The 13,278-nt window shown below is 46.4% G+C and overlaps 1 long non-coding RNA gene across 1 annotated transcript in view; it reads left to right on the top strand.

Moving 5' to 3' along the window:
- LOC111927560 (uncharacterized) overlaps nt 1-10,101 on the top strand; it is a 46,768-nt gene extending 36,667 nt beyond the window's left edge. Inside the window, exons 5-6 of the long non-coding RNA XR_015283582.1 lie at nt 3,484-5,000; nt 5,689-10,101. This is a non-coding gene — a long non-coding RNA (uncharacterized LOC111927560). The remainder of the gene's footprint in view (nt 1-3,483; nt 5,001-5,688) is intronic.
- The last annotated feature ends 3,177 nt before the right edge of the window (nt 10,102-13,278 follow it).

The raw sequence follows: 13,278 nt of genomic DNA, 5'->3' as shown, positions 1-13,278 counted from the left end.
GGACTGATTTTCTTTTACACAGTCAAGACTCAGACAGCCTATTATTAACCTCAGAGCCTGATGGCTTGCTTTGCATTCCCATCCCTGTCTGTGCTTTCAGTGATTCCAACACCCAGCTACTGCACTTCCATGCACCCCTGTTGCCTTCCTGCCCTAGCTTAGAGCCCTGCCTCACCAGACTCCTTTTGCAAATGTTGCACCTCAGTGAAACTTGTCATGTCTTTCACCCGTCCATAGAGGAGAGGCTCTGTGAGGAAAGCTTTGAGTTTTCAGTCATCCTATCCCAATTACTTGTCCCAACAATCCTAGTAGGAGTATGAGTAGGGAAATGTGGCCTTGATCTTCTAGGTGGGTGAAGAGATGTGGCAGCAGCAAGTGGAAAGCCAATAGAAGAGAAAAGAACTTGAATGCAAAGCTTCAGGGTGCCAGGCTTAGGACAAATTCCACCAGTTCTGAAGAAGAACAGTAGGTGCAAATGTGTATTTTGCTCATACTCAAGCAGTGGTGTCACCACTGACAGCAGGAAAGGATGAGGGGCTTTTTGAACAAGGACTCATAATGAGACTGTTCCTGAGCTCAGACCTCCTGCTTAAAAAGTCCCTTGACATGTGAGGAAGCAAACAGCAGTGAGCATAGCGGGGAAAACCTCAGAGACCACAGGAGGTCCGAGGGTGCCAGGCAAAAGAAGGGCAAGCCTCTGCCAGCATATCTCTGTGGAGAGGTGAAGCAGGCATCCAAAAATAGCTCACCCTGCTGCCAAGAGCAGTGAGCCTTTGATAAACAGTTTAAGAATAACCTCAGTGGGAAAGACACTGCAGCTCCCTCCATCAGAACTGAATTTGTGTCTTGTTTGCATTTCCATGCCCTGCCAGCTTGCCATGGAGCATGTTGCTCATGTGATGCTTGCTGCCTGCAGATACTGGCCCTGGCTGCAATGTGGGCAACCATGAGGGACTGGGAAGATGCTTGGCTATATTTTGCTTCTGCAGCAAGGACTTGTCCTGGTTGGAAGCAGGAGCAGGGAGGCAGTCTGATGGGGATATGCCTGGTCAGAGCTACAAGATGCTTTTTGTGTTGCAGCTTTCCATCCCCCTGTTGACACGAGGGGATGGCTTGTGTGGTTGTCAGGTGGAGAGGGGAAAGTGCAGGGTGTTCTGCTACAGGAAACTGGAGCCAGATGAGCTAAGGGCCAGCATGTCCTGGAGAACCCTTCCTAGGGAGGCTGGGTTTTGGGGACACTCTGCTTTGTGCACCCTTAGCCAGCACTGGGATGTGGAGTAGTAACAGAGAAGTTCCCTTCCTACCCTTTCCACATGTCCAAGATAACAGCGCAGGCCATAGCCAGGAGATCACATTGGGATGCAGCCCCATTCCCACCTGGCTGCCCTGGGATAGCAGCACCTCTCTCTAGGGAAATTGGGATTTTGTGGTCTGAATCCCCTGGTGTGCTGGTTCTGCAGTGGGGGACCTCAAAGCTCTGGTTACCTGCACAGGAAGCCCTGGCACACAGCAGAGCAGCAGGGCTCATTGCACTGATACGTGCTCTTGGACACTGTGGCTGAAGTTCCGTATGAAGGGACAATGCTTATATCCCCCTTAGCCCAAGGCCACCACACACCCCCTCCTCTGGGTTCTGGACACAGACCCTGCCCTGCCCCCCTGCCCCAGCTCCCTGGCAAGGCCGCCTCCAGAGCAGGGCCTGGAAGGAAATAGATATGTACCGACAGAAAAATCTTGTACTTGGAAAGGTTATTGTATCGCTCTGGTGGTTGGGGGAGAGTGTGATGGAGGTGGGGCAAGGCAGGGGCCGACAATCCTTCTCCAAATGCTGTCACTCCAGCGCAGTGATCTTCGGAGAGCCCTTGCCATTCTGCTGCCAGCAGGCAGGAGCCAATTAAGGGCAATTAGGGTGGAAGAGCAGAAGGCGCCCCTTTAGCTGCCTCCAGAGCGGCCACTGGGAGCACTGGCGCTGCTCCACACTGTAAGGTTATTAGAGTTCTCCTCCATATTGGTCTTGGAAGAGATGCTTTGGACCCATCTGCTTGGAGCAGTGAGATGAAAGGGAGACACCCTTTGATGTGTTTGCCTGTTCACACAGTGCCTCTGTGGGGAATCAACCTCAGCACCTTCTGCAGCACCTTCCACCACTGTTAATCATCCAGGCGGGTTACCCTGGTGTCTGAGGTCTCCCAGGCAGAGCATGATCCCCCAGGGCACACATGTGGCTTCTTCCCCACGTAGTGAATCCTTTTCCACGAAACAAAATGCAGCAGGCAAGAGCAGAGAGCAGCAATGAGGACAGAGTTTCTGGGGCAGAGGGCTAGCCCATCTCCATGAGGAGAAGGAAGAGAGGCACAGCTGACAATAAATGGCCTGACTGCTGCCATACTGGCCATGGCTTGGTCCCAGGGCTCTTCCTGGGTGACTGATGCTCCACAGCTGGATATTGGTAATCTCAAAGCCTCCCTCTTATCTGCATGTACTGCCATAGCACATCAAACCATATGGAATGACAGTGGCTGAGCTTCTAACAGCCTTGTTGCCTATTTTGTTCCAACACTTGCAAAATCCCCTTCCTTGGCCATCACTTCCTCCCCTACAGCTCAGGCAGCTGAGTGTCACACTATATTGGGAATGGCGAGGCAGTACGACATGGACTCTCCCGTGAGTTGAACAGGAGAGCATAAGGTTTATTACCTCAGATCTTCTTTTATAGACTGATACACAAAAGTCCAGAAAGGTAAAACTCTGACTGGTCAGTAAACTAACACATCACCATCATTGGTCAGTGGTGTACACCACCTCTCGACCTTCTCTTGCAAGAAAACAAGAAACTGACAAACAACACCTGCAAGGCTGTCTTCTATCTCTGAGGATTGTTTTAATTCCCCGTTATGATTTCCCAGCCCACTTTCTCAGGCAAGTCTGAGAAAGTTATGTGGCCTGCTATTCCACAGGCACTGTGCTCCCTGCTTGCTGCTTGCATTTAGCATCCATAGCTGAGGAACAGCAGAGGCAGAAGATGGGGCAGCTCTGTGATATGTCATGAAGACATCTACTAGGCTTGCAGAAGAGATAGTCCTTCCTAGTCCCTGCTCTGCAGGCCTGAGTACTCAGTGCCTCTGGGCACCAGTGTCCTGCCAACACAGAGATCCCACCGCAGCACACAGTTTCCTAACATATTGCCCACAGCACCCTTATTCCTTTCCCCCTCTCCATTCTGCTTCTTGAACAGTCCCTCTTCTTCCCTAGGGGCCACACCTCCCCATCCTTATTTTCTCACACTTTACTGCTCCCAGTATCACTGTGCCCATCCTGTTTTGCTCCCTGCATTATTTTTGCTGCCAGGGGACTGCAGCGGAGATAAAGCTGGAAGAGGAAACAGGTGCAGCTTTTACCACTTGGCATGGGCTGTGGTGGGATGGGAGGAAGGTCCATAGCAACTCACCATCTTCACAGAATCTATATTTTTCCTGCATCCAGGAGCTGCTGCTGGATGGACTTCAACTTTGTGTTGATGTGGAGGAGAGCAAGAATGCTGTCAAGGCCAGGCATCAGTCTTTCTATTGCATGGGCTCCAGGCATGATTGGTTTGGGTCCAATTCTCCAAAGTTCTTTGCAAACTAAGTAGCTCTACTGAGGTGACTCTTTGGGCAGGTGCCTTGCTCTGCCACCTCCCTCTTAGGGTGGATGGCTCCTTGCATCTCCCAGCCAGCTGAGCATGCTGTGCAAAACTGCCATCTCCAGCTCTGTGCACAGAGCACCGTGTAAACAAAAGGCTCTAAGCATGCTGCCTCACAGCCTCCAGAGCAAAGGTGGCCCCAGGGCACTTGCCATGGATTTTCCACCCACAGGTGCCACCACCCTTCCGGAAGGAAGCAGTCAGCCTTGTTTTGAGCAGCTGCCTTGCAAATGCATCCTCTCTAGCATGCAGCTGCCTGACCCGGGACAAAGCTACCTGTGGCCTCAAGGAGTGAAACACAGCATTGAAAACTGAAAGTGCTGCACGCAGACAGAGCAAGGGATGCTCTCCACCAGCTCCTGTAACAAGCACCTTTCTGCTTTTCAGTCTTTGTCAGGAACAGGAATGATCTCTGTAGTTTCTTATCCTGCCTGGTGCTGCCTTTGCATCTGCTGCAGAGCAGAAATTCAAGGAGATGGATGAAGACCTTGATCTGCTTTGTGGAAATATTTCTACTGTTTTCAGCTTAGGTAAAGGTGTTTAGTTAACAGATCCTACCTGCTGGCACTAAAGAACATGAGATTCTCTCAGATTTTTTGCCAGCATTCCTCGTAATTTTGTGTTGCTTCAAACAGGAAACAATGCTCATGGAAAAGCTTCTAGCAGCTCCAGAATGGGTCCCTGGAAACTTAGTCAGCTAGTTGCAATGCAGACTTCAGAAGTGCTCTTACCACATGTGCTACCTCTTAGAAGCCAAGGAGGGATTCCTAGGGCTAGGAAGAGAGAGTGTATGCCACCATGTGGCAGTAGATTCCCAAGTGTGGAGCTCAGGAAAGCTCCAGGCAGGACCAGCTCATTGCTCAGGCTGGAGGATGGCCTGACCATCACAGGCAGAACTTCAGTGAGGAGCTATGACTTTCTGTGCATGGACAGGGAAGTGCTGTACAGGCACCCTGTCCCATCTCCAAGGGCACCAGCCATCCCCTCCATGAAGGTAAGATTTATTCTGCAATTGAGTAGCCCTGAAATTTACCATGGAAGACAATGTTAATCTGAGAATTGTGTTCCAGCACCAAAGACCCATTATTCACAGTGACAGCCTGCAGAGCTGAAAATAAACAAAGAACAAAGTCAAATCAAGTAGCTTTGGACAGAAACCACCCTGCCTCAAGGCAGAAAACAACTTATAAGCAAGAGAGACAACTTCTGAGGAAGAAACTCTTTTGGAAGCACATTATCCTACTGATGCAAAGCTTCTTGCCTTTCTCTCAGAAGCAGCTAAAAACTGGCCTGCTAGAAAACTTCGGGCAAGATGGAGGTTTGTCTTCTTATCTTCTACATTTTCACTGTAAAAAGAAATAATAAAAAAAAAATTAAAAAAAAAATCATCTTTCTGGCAATGAAGAGAGCCCTAAAAATCTGAAATCACTGTAAAAAGCCACTGCATTGTTTGTAGTCTGAATTATGCTACAATGAGGACTCTGAGCTGTCACTCATAGCAACAGGCTCTAAATTCAGCAATGGCCACTCAAGCCTTAGCTTCCCTCACTATTGCATGCTGCCTGAGGATGTGTTTATCCCTAGGGTCTGTACTGTCCTCCTAGATACCAAATGCCTATTTCTGCCTCCTTAAAAGCTCTTCCAGGGTGTTGCACAGTAACTGCTATCCTGTATTCTATAAATATAGCACTGTCAGCTTAAAACACTTTTGAATATAGAGAGGAGTAGCTGGAGACAACTACCTAGTTAGGTTACTTTGGTATTTCATTCTCTTAAATGCTACACTGTAATTTGAAGGTGGGAATGAAGCTATTGACAAGTCTGAGGTCTTTTGCCTGGAGATCCAGGTAGTCCAAAGGGCCCTGTTCCCAAAAAAACTTGGAGTAAACTTGTCCTAACCATCCCATCCATGCAAACTACTGCTGTATCAAGGTTTAGCTGACTTTGGTTGCTGGACCCTCATCACCCCAGGTGTTTTCCAACTTCTCCTATTCTTTGCTTTTCAGAGGAAGTGTGTCTAAGAGGATAGACCATGCTGGCAGACCTCCAACGCCACGTGCTGATTTGCCCTGGTGGAGACTCTAACCTGTTGCTGTCTGGGAAAACCAGATCTGTGTGCCCTTGAGAAGAGCACATAGAAGATCAGAGTGTAGACTGAGGAAAAATGCACCAGATCTACCCCTTCTGCTTTTAAAGGTCATCCACTTGGGCTCACACTGCAGCTCACACTGGTTGGACAAACAGGTCTTCATATACAGTAACAAACACTCAAATCAAAAAGCATTTGAAAATATCATCCTGTCTGGCTGTTCCAGATGAGTTTTGTAGTGAATCTGGAGGTGCCCTTTTCCTGGAGTGCTGTGCTCCCATTATGCTGCCCACAAGCTGCATGGGATCAGGGCTCAGCACCATGGCTTACCAGAGACAGTCACCTTAATCAGCTTAAACCACAGCTTGACTCAGGCCTCAAACTGTGCCACCCATCTCAAGGGAAGGTTGCTGAAACAGAGAGTGACTGCCCTGAAAATTCCTCCTGTGGTCACTTTTGTAAAGTCCTGCTTAGCTCGGAAAGGGATGGGGAAAAAAGTTAGTGGCACTCTGTCTCTAAAAAACAGAGTGTTTCAGCTGTGATTCATTTTGTTTGAGGATTTGGCCTGTTTTGCTAATTTGTGGGAAGCCAATTCAGCAGAGTTGGTAACCAGTTGTTTGCTGATGCTGCCTTTGGGATGGTTGTCACCTTCCACCTGGGAAACGTGGGGGGCCCCAACACAGATTGGGCACAATAATATCCTTGGAGATGTGCAGAGATGGGCCTCTTGTGTCTGTGGGGCTAGTCTGGCTGACTTTTCTTCTTTCTTTGAAAGAGCAATAAACACCTCTGGACCACCCCATGGAGGACTGAGTTGTAGCACATTGTCCTCAATTTGCCCTCTGCTCCCACTGCCTGCTGTCCTTGCTTCTTTGTGGCATGTGTGAGGATGGATATGTCTGTCCCAAGAAATTGTCTGCAGTAATTTTGCAGTACCTTCGACATCGGACAGACTACTTGTGGCCCACAGACCACAGGCTGAGAAATACTGTGTGGGGTGATGTCTACTGAGTTGCCTCCCAGAACTCAGGTTCTTTGAAACACATGAAAAAAAGCAGTTTATGTCCTGGAAAAGACATTGCCTTGGGCAGACAAGCACGGGGGACGCAAAGACAGGGACACCCCACCACCCAGCTGGACTGTCCTCTAGCCCAGGGACCTGACTCTCCCAGAGTTGCTGTCTGAGCAGCCCAGGTGAAGATTTAGGGGGTCCCATTTGCAGCTGTGCTGTGACATGAGATAGGGATGCTGGCAAAGGGCAGGCAGGTAAGGAGGTGCAGTGTGGGTCTGTGGTGGGAGGGAGCAGAGGGGGAGGAGGGAGCTCTCGCCAGCCCCACCACACTCCAGCAATCAAAGCCCAGCCTCTGTAATTAATACTATTTAGCCCAGGTTAGTAGCAGAGGAAAATGTCTCTTGTCAGCCTGGCTTTGCCCACTGGCCCTGATTTAGCAACATGAAAGCATTTTTTCTGATTAACTGTTCACTGAAGGAGATAAAAGAGATGACCATAAAAAGTTTTCTTTAATGTGATGAATGCAAAGGGACTGGTAGAGCTGGAAAGGGTGAGAGAAGAGAGACTGCTCTGACAGTAGATGGGGCTGGGCTGGGAAAAGGGTGTAGGGCAGAGCTGGGGGGCTGGGATGACAGAAGGGCTGTGAGGCAGGGGCAGAACTGGGGGGGTGTCCAGGACTAGTCTGGCAGGGGCCCCAGGATGGGAATAAGTGGATAACCAGGACGGAGGCAGTGGTAACTGAAACATTTCTGAAAAGAGATTGGTAGCAACTGTAATTGTTACAGATGTATATATAGATAGATATGTATATATGCATGAGGTTTTTTAAGGCTTTTATGAAGTTGCAGTCTGAATGCCAAATTTCACTGCTCATCTCTACTACTAAGCTAAAAAAAAATGTTGGTAGCTAGGAAACAAAGTGAAATAGTAAAGTTCAGTTTCTAACATGATGTGGTTAGGATATTTTAGGGAACAGTGATGCTGCTCCTACTTTGTAAAACCATAGCAGGGGGTTGAAAAGCTGTATTTAAAATTTATTTATATTTAAAAGCTAAGCCATACCTTAAAAGAGATTTCACTGTCACGTAGTCCAAACTGGCCTTCAGTGGCTTTCAATGTGATTTTTAAACTATACATTGTTGACAGATTACATTTTAAACTTTTCTCAAGATGGACGATGAAGTTGGTCTGACCCACTTGAGATTGGTTTCTGTGTTTTGGGTAGGTACTAGCCAGAATGAAAAAATACTAATTTGGAAGAGAGAGGGAGAAAATCCAAAGAGCATCCCCAGTCAAGTTAGTTTTTACAGTTGTTTGCAGAAAAAGATTTTGCCCTGATGTTTTTTATGTATTTAGGGATAGAAAGGAAGAGTGTATGAAATAAGATGATTTCAATTGAGAGGTTCTTATTGAAAGGTAATTGTGCACAAGGTAAAGGATGAAAGTCCTTATAGATAAATATTCAGTTAGAAAAACTGATGTGTCTTGTACAAGCTTATTGTGCTAAAGGGGATGTAACTTTACAGGCAAGCCAGAAATCATTATCTCCCCAGGATGTGCAGTGAGAAGCTCAAACATGCACAAAGGCATCGTCCGTGTTTGACATTAGGTTGGCTGGTCTGTAAGCAGATCGGATGTCCTCACCCCATGCTCCCCTTCTGAGTCAGCTCAGCTCCTCTCCCAGAGGTCAGAGGAGACACAGGAAAGGTCCCTGAGCAGGCAATGGAAACACTGAAAAGGAGGTTAGACTTGAATGCAGATAAGAGGAGTGAAAACTAATTGATCTGAAAAAACACTGTTGTTGTGGGGTATAAAATAATGACTGGGAAGTCCCTTTTATTTACTGAGAGGCAATAATAGCAAAGGGCAGATGATAATGCTGAAAGGGTGGCATTTTAGTGCTCTTTAATCTAGGAGAGAGAGGCATAACAAGCAACAGGGGTTGCAGTTTCAAGCCTGGCAAATGTAAATAAGAAATGAGGCAGGTTGCACAGGGGGTGCTGGCATACATTGAAGCAGAGTATGTCTGGAAATTGTGTGGGGCTCACCATCACTTAATGGCTTGGTGTCCAGACAGGCTGATTTTCTGGGAGATAAAAACAAGTTACTGAGCTCAACTGCAGTGATGGCTGAAATTCAGTGGCGGAGCATTAGCCAGGCTAAGAATTCCTGCCTTTTCTTCATTCAGGTAGAGACTTGACTGAAAAATACCATACTCACCCAGGCATCTCACCCATAGGGACTGTCCCAGGGTGGTGGTGAGTACAGTCACCTTCTTAAGGGGCTGTGATATTTGCGTGGTCGAGAAAAGCGTGCATTCCTTTATTGCCTGGGGGAAAGCGGCATTATTTTGTGTGGAAGCAGCTGCAGGCAGTGGTCTTTGAGTGGAGGCCTGAATTCAGGAGGAGCCATTGTGGTGTCTGCACACTGCCACACACATCGACCTGGGACAGCCATTCTGACAGCTGTACTGGGTGATCCCTCCTGTCCCTGACAACCTGCCAGCATGGGAAGACAAAATGCTTGACCCTCTGCACCCTGTATGTGCTTCCACCAGCTTGTGTCAGGTCTGCTCAGAGTCCATCCCCACTCCCTGCGAAGCCTTTCTGTGAAGGCTCTGTAGACATTTCAGGACAATCCTCTGCATCCTTTCTTTCCCCTGCTCAGAAATGTTTCCAAGGCTCATCCACAGTGTCAGTGCATGTTTCCCTTAGACCTTTCAGGATCCCCTCCTGTTGTGTGCCCCTAGGGCAGAGGCCTCCACGTGTTCCCCTGTCTAACCACACCTCCTGTTCCCAAAAATCTCCATTTCTGTGAAATATCCTAAGCCCCCTGTAGGCTCAGCTAATGTGCTGTGACCCATCCTGCTAGTCTGCAAGCAGCTGCCCAGGCTGCCAGCACATCCCAAGGTTTTGGGGTAAGGGAAGTCCATGCCAAAAGCTCTGCCTTGCCTCTGGCATGCAGTGGGTCAAGTAGTGCACAGGAGGTAAAAAAAAAACCCCACACCTGCCAGTGCTGACTAAGTAATAATGCTTTCCCAGAAAGTGGAAAATCTCAGCCTGGAGTCCATTATTGTAAATAATTTTTGTTTTAACAGCAAACAAACAAATTGCTGGAAGTCTCCTGGCAGCAGGTGCTGGCTCCATGTGAAACCCAGCCCCGCAGCCCATGGTTCTCAGTTGTCTGTTTATTCTATCTTCTATTTATAGCTGGTCAAACCTTTCCATCCTTCCTTGTGTTTTCTACTTGCTCTGTCTGACTAATTAATGTATTTACTGTTAGTATTTTAATAAAACAAACAAAAAATTGAATGAAAAATATTGCCTGTGGCCAGGGTGCTGCTGGCTTGAAGTGTTTGGGAGGATACAAGCCAGCTGGGGGAAGCCTGTATGGTAATGGATATTGGAGGAATCCTAAGATAGGAAAAGAGGTGGTGTACATCTAAAGGATGGGACAGAACTCAACTGTGGCAGGACTAGGTCTGTCTTCCTGGTGTGAACTGCAGTATTTTCACTGGCTTTGTCTGAACCACTCCTCATTTTGTGCCAGCTGTGGCTTTTGTCCCTGGTCCCAGCTAGGGCAGCCTCTGTTCCAGCTGTGACAAGTGGGCCCCTGGCTAAAAGGCATGACAGATTGGGAAAACAATCATTGTGTTGGTCCAGGGCGAAGCTGTTGAACAAAGAGACTGGCTGGCTGTGGTTATGGAGAAGTTTGGCTGAGACACAGATGCTGCAGGTGATTTCAGGCTGGTGACTGTGACTGCTTGGTGAAGGTAGACAGTGAATCCACAGCTGAAACCACTCTGGAAACCTGTGACAGAGGAGCATCCTGAAAGCTTTGGGATAGGTGACACCACCCAACATGGAATAAATGAATTGAACAAGCAATGTACGAAAAACCACCGATGTGCCACTGAGCCTCACTTCATCATCCACTCTTTTACAGACATCTTTTGTACTGCTGCTACACGAGCCATGACTGCAGCCACCTTGCTGTGTCAACTTCACATTTTTCTCCTTTAGGCTTGTATCTCTTTACTTACATGCAAGTGTAAGCACTGCCTTATAGCCTCAAGCAGACACCAACCACGTGCCTCTCCCTTATTTAAATTAATTTTACTTGCCAACACAGTGCAAGATTCTGTAAAGTATGGCTATTACTAAGCTCCCGCTTTGTGGGTTGGTGTTTTGGTGTGTGTCATGAACTATGTAGGCCTCATTGGCCTTGAAATCCCAAAAATTATCACTCATGCTGATACTGCCTTTCTCAAAGAGCAGTTTCTTTCATTTCACATTGGGTCATTTAGGCAGGAAGCTCTAAACCTGACACTTGCTTCTCTTTTTTGAGTAGTGCATGATAAACTTCTAGATTTTTGAACAAGTGGGATTTGCACCCCTTTGTGGAGGGAGTGTAGCTCAACTGGTTGCATAAGTGGATATTTTCTCATTTAGAGAAGATGATATTGCAATTTACTGCTCAGCAGAAGACAGATCCACAGCCTAAAATATCTCTGATCCCCTCAGATATCTGTTTTCCCTAGGAATCTCCATGTCTGGAGAGTGGGGAGAGCCTTGCTGTGAAACGGTGAGAGTGGTGCTTGCCTCTGCTCCCAGAAAAAAACCGTAGGCAACTAGGCGGATCAGGTATAAAAGTGTAGATAGAAAAAGCCTGGTGAATTTCCCTTTTTAAAGTAGTTGTCTTCCCAGGGTGCAAATTCTGAGTCCTCTAAAAAGGCCAGTTGTGACCAGAAATATTTATACAAAATAAGTTCACGGTGTGTTTTGTTAATCTTGGGAGGTCTGCACAAATTAATTTGTTACATATTTTTACACTGGATAATTTTCAGGCTGGTTTTTTTTAACAGGGCTGCTAATAGAACTGTTAACAGTCTCAGGCAGTGTCCAAAGATTCACCAAAACTTTTCACTTGTACTACAGCTGATATTTGTGTGACATTCAGCATGCCAGACTGGAACATTCAATATTTGGGACTTGGATTCCTCCCAGACAGAAAGGCGCTTAGAAGAGGCTTCAGCCTATCTCTGGGCTCCTTCCTTTAACAAAACTCTGATTAAGTTAATTATGTTTTATGAGGAAAAAAAAGGAATAGAAAAAATGTCACTGTTGGACATGAAATGATTCACACGGACACAGCTCGAGGTGTGGTGAAAGAAGAAGAAGGTTTATTTGTTCTTTCAATATTTATAGATTTTCAACCACGACCAGGGATTGGATAGTCAGGTTACCACCTTCCCAACTGCACTGGCCGTGAGAGACATCCATTAAAAGGCATATCTTTAATGAAATGTATAAACATCTATGTATAGAGTTACTTTCCTCGGAAAGTGGCTAGAAATTATGAAAACAACATCAAAAGGTCTGATTCTCAGGGCCACAAAAAAACAACGTGTAAGATGTCGGTGAAAAGAAATAGAAAAAGCTTTCTGAGCAAAAGGCTTGAAACAATGGATTCCTGCCATCTTAGCTATTTCACCTTTCCTACTGGCTCAGCTGTGATTTACATTTCTATTGATGAAACAGTGATCCTGATGTGAAACAGCTCTGCAAATGACCAGAACAAAATCCATGCATCTCTTTTCAATATTCCAGCTCAATATCTTACTGGAATGAAAAACTGAACAAAAATATTTATTTTAATTGATACTTTCTTTGGAAACTGGGCAATGGGGCTATTTCTTCAGAATTGCCCTGGCAGATATAGTAGAGGACAGACTGGATGCTCTGGAAGGACAGGCCCTTTCTGCAGAACACCACCCTACATTCCAGCTTTCTCATCTAAGCAATTTTTTTTTTAATGCCAAATACCTTTTCTGACAAGATTAACAGGTGTCTTAAAGAATCTTTTCAAAAATCAGATTGGATAAAGGTCTAATGGCCCTTCCTCCATCTGGTACAGAAGGGAGTTAACAACATAATGATGCTAGAATGTTTAACAATTTATGTGATTGCACAAATGTTTCTTTTATTCCTACAAATGGGAATCAAAAAGGGCTTTATGAGTTTGACAGATTGTTCTATTCTACAATGTCACTGCTCGTTTCATTTCCAATGATACACAGCTGCAACATGTTTGATGTGCCTGTGAACCCAAATCAAAGTTGTGAATATCTTCCTAAATATTTCTGTAACAAAACCTGCTCAATAGACTAAATGATCTACAGAAGGAGTCCTACAGGAAGTACCTGCACTTTGGTATTTGATTCAGCATTGTGTTACCTAATGCTGCTGACTTGTTCTGTGATCTTGAGAAAAAAAAAGCTTTTTTATTTGTTTCCTCTCAGATCCCATCACTATTTTGTCTCCTTACATGCTGAGTGCTTCATAGTGGAATCTCTCTCATTCCGTTTGTTTGTGGGAGGCTCTGTGTGGCTCAGTCAAAGCCCATAGAGAGTGATGTCGTATGAACAGCGCTTGTCACCTGGGCAGAACAGTGGAGAAGTCTGTCTGATTTGCCCCCTTATCTCTTTTGGCACCG

The sequence above is a fragment of the Cyanistes caeruleus genome, chromosome 2 (assembly GCF_971803275.1).
Source record: "Cyanistes caeruleus chromosome 2, bCyaCae1.hap1.1, whole genome shotgun sequence".
Classification (NCBI taxonomy): domain Eukaryota; kingdom Metazoa; phylum Chordata; class Aves; order Passeriformes; family Paridae; genus Cyanistes; species Cyanistes caeruleus.
The sequence above is the reverse complement of the archived record's forward strand: the minus strand, read 5'-3'. Positions and strand labels throughout refer to the sequence as shown.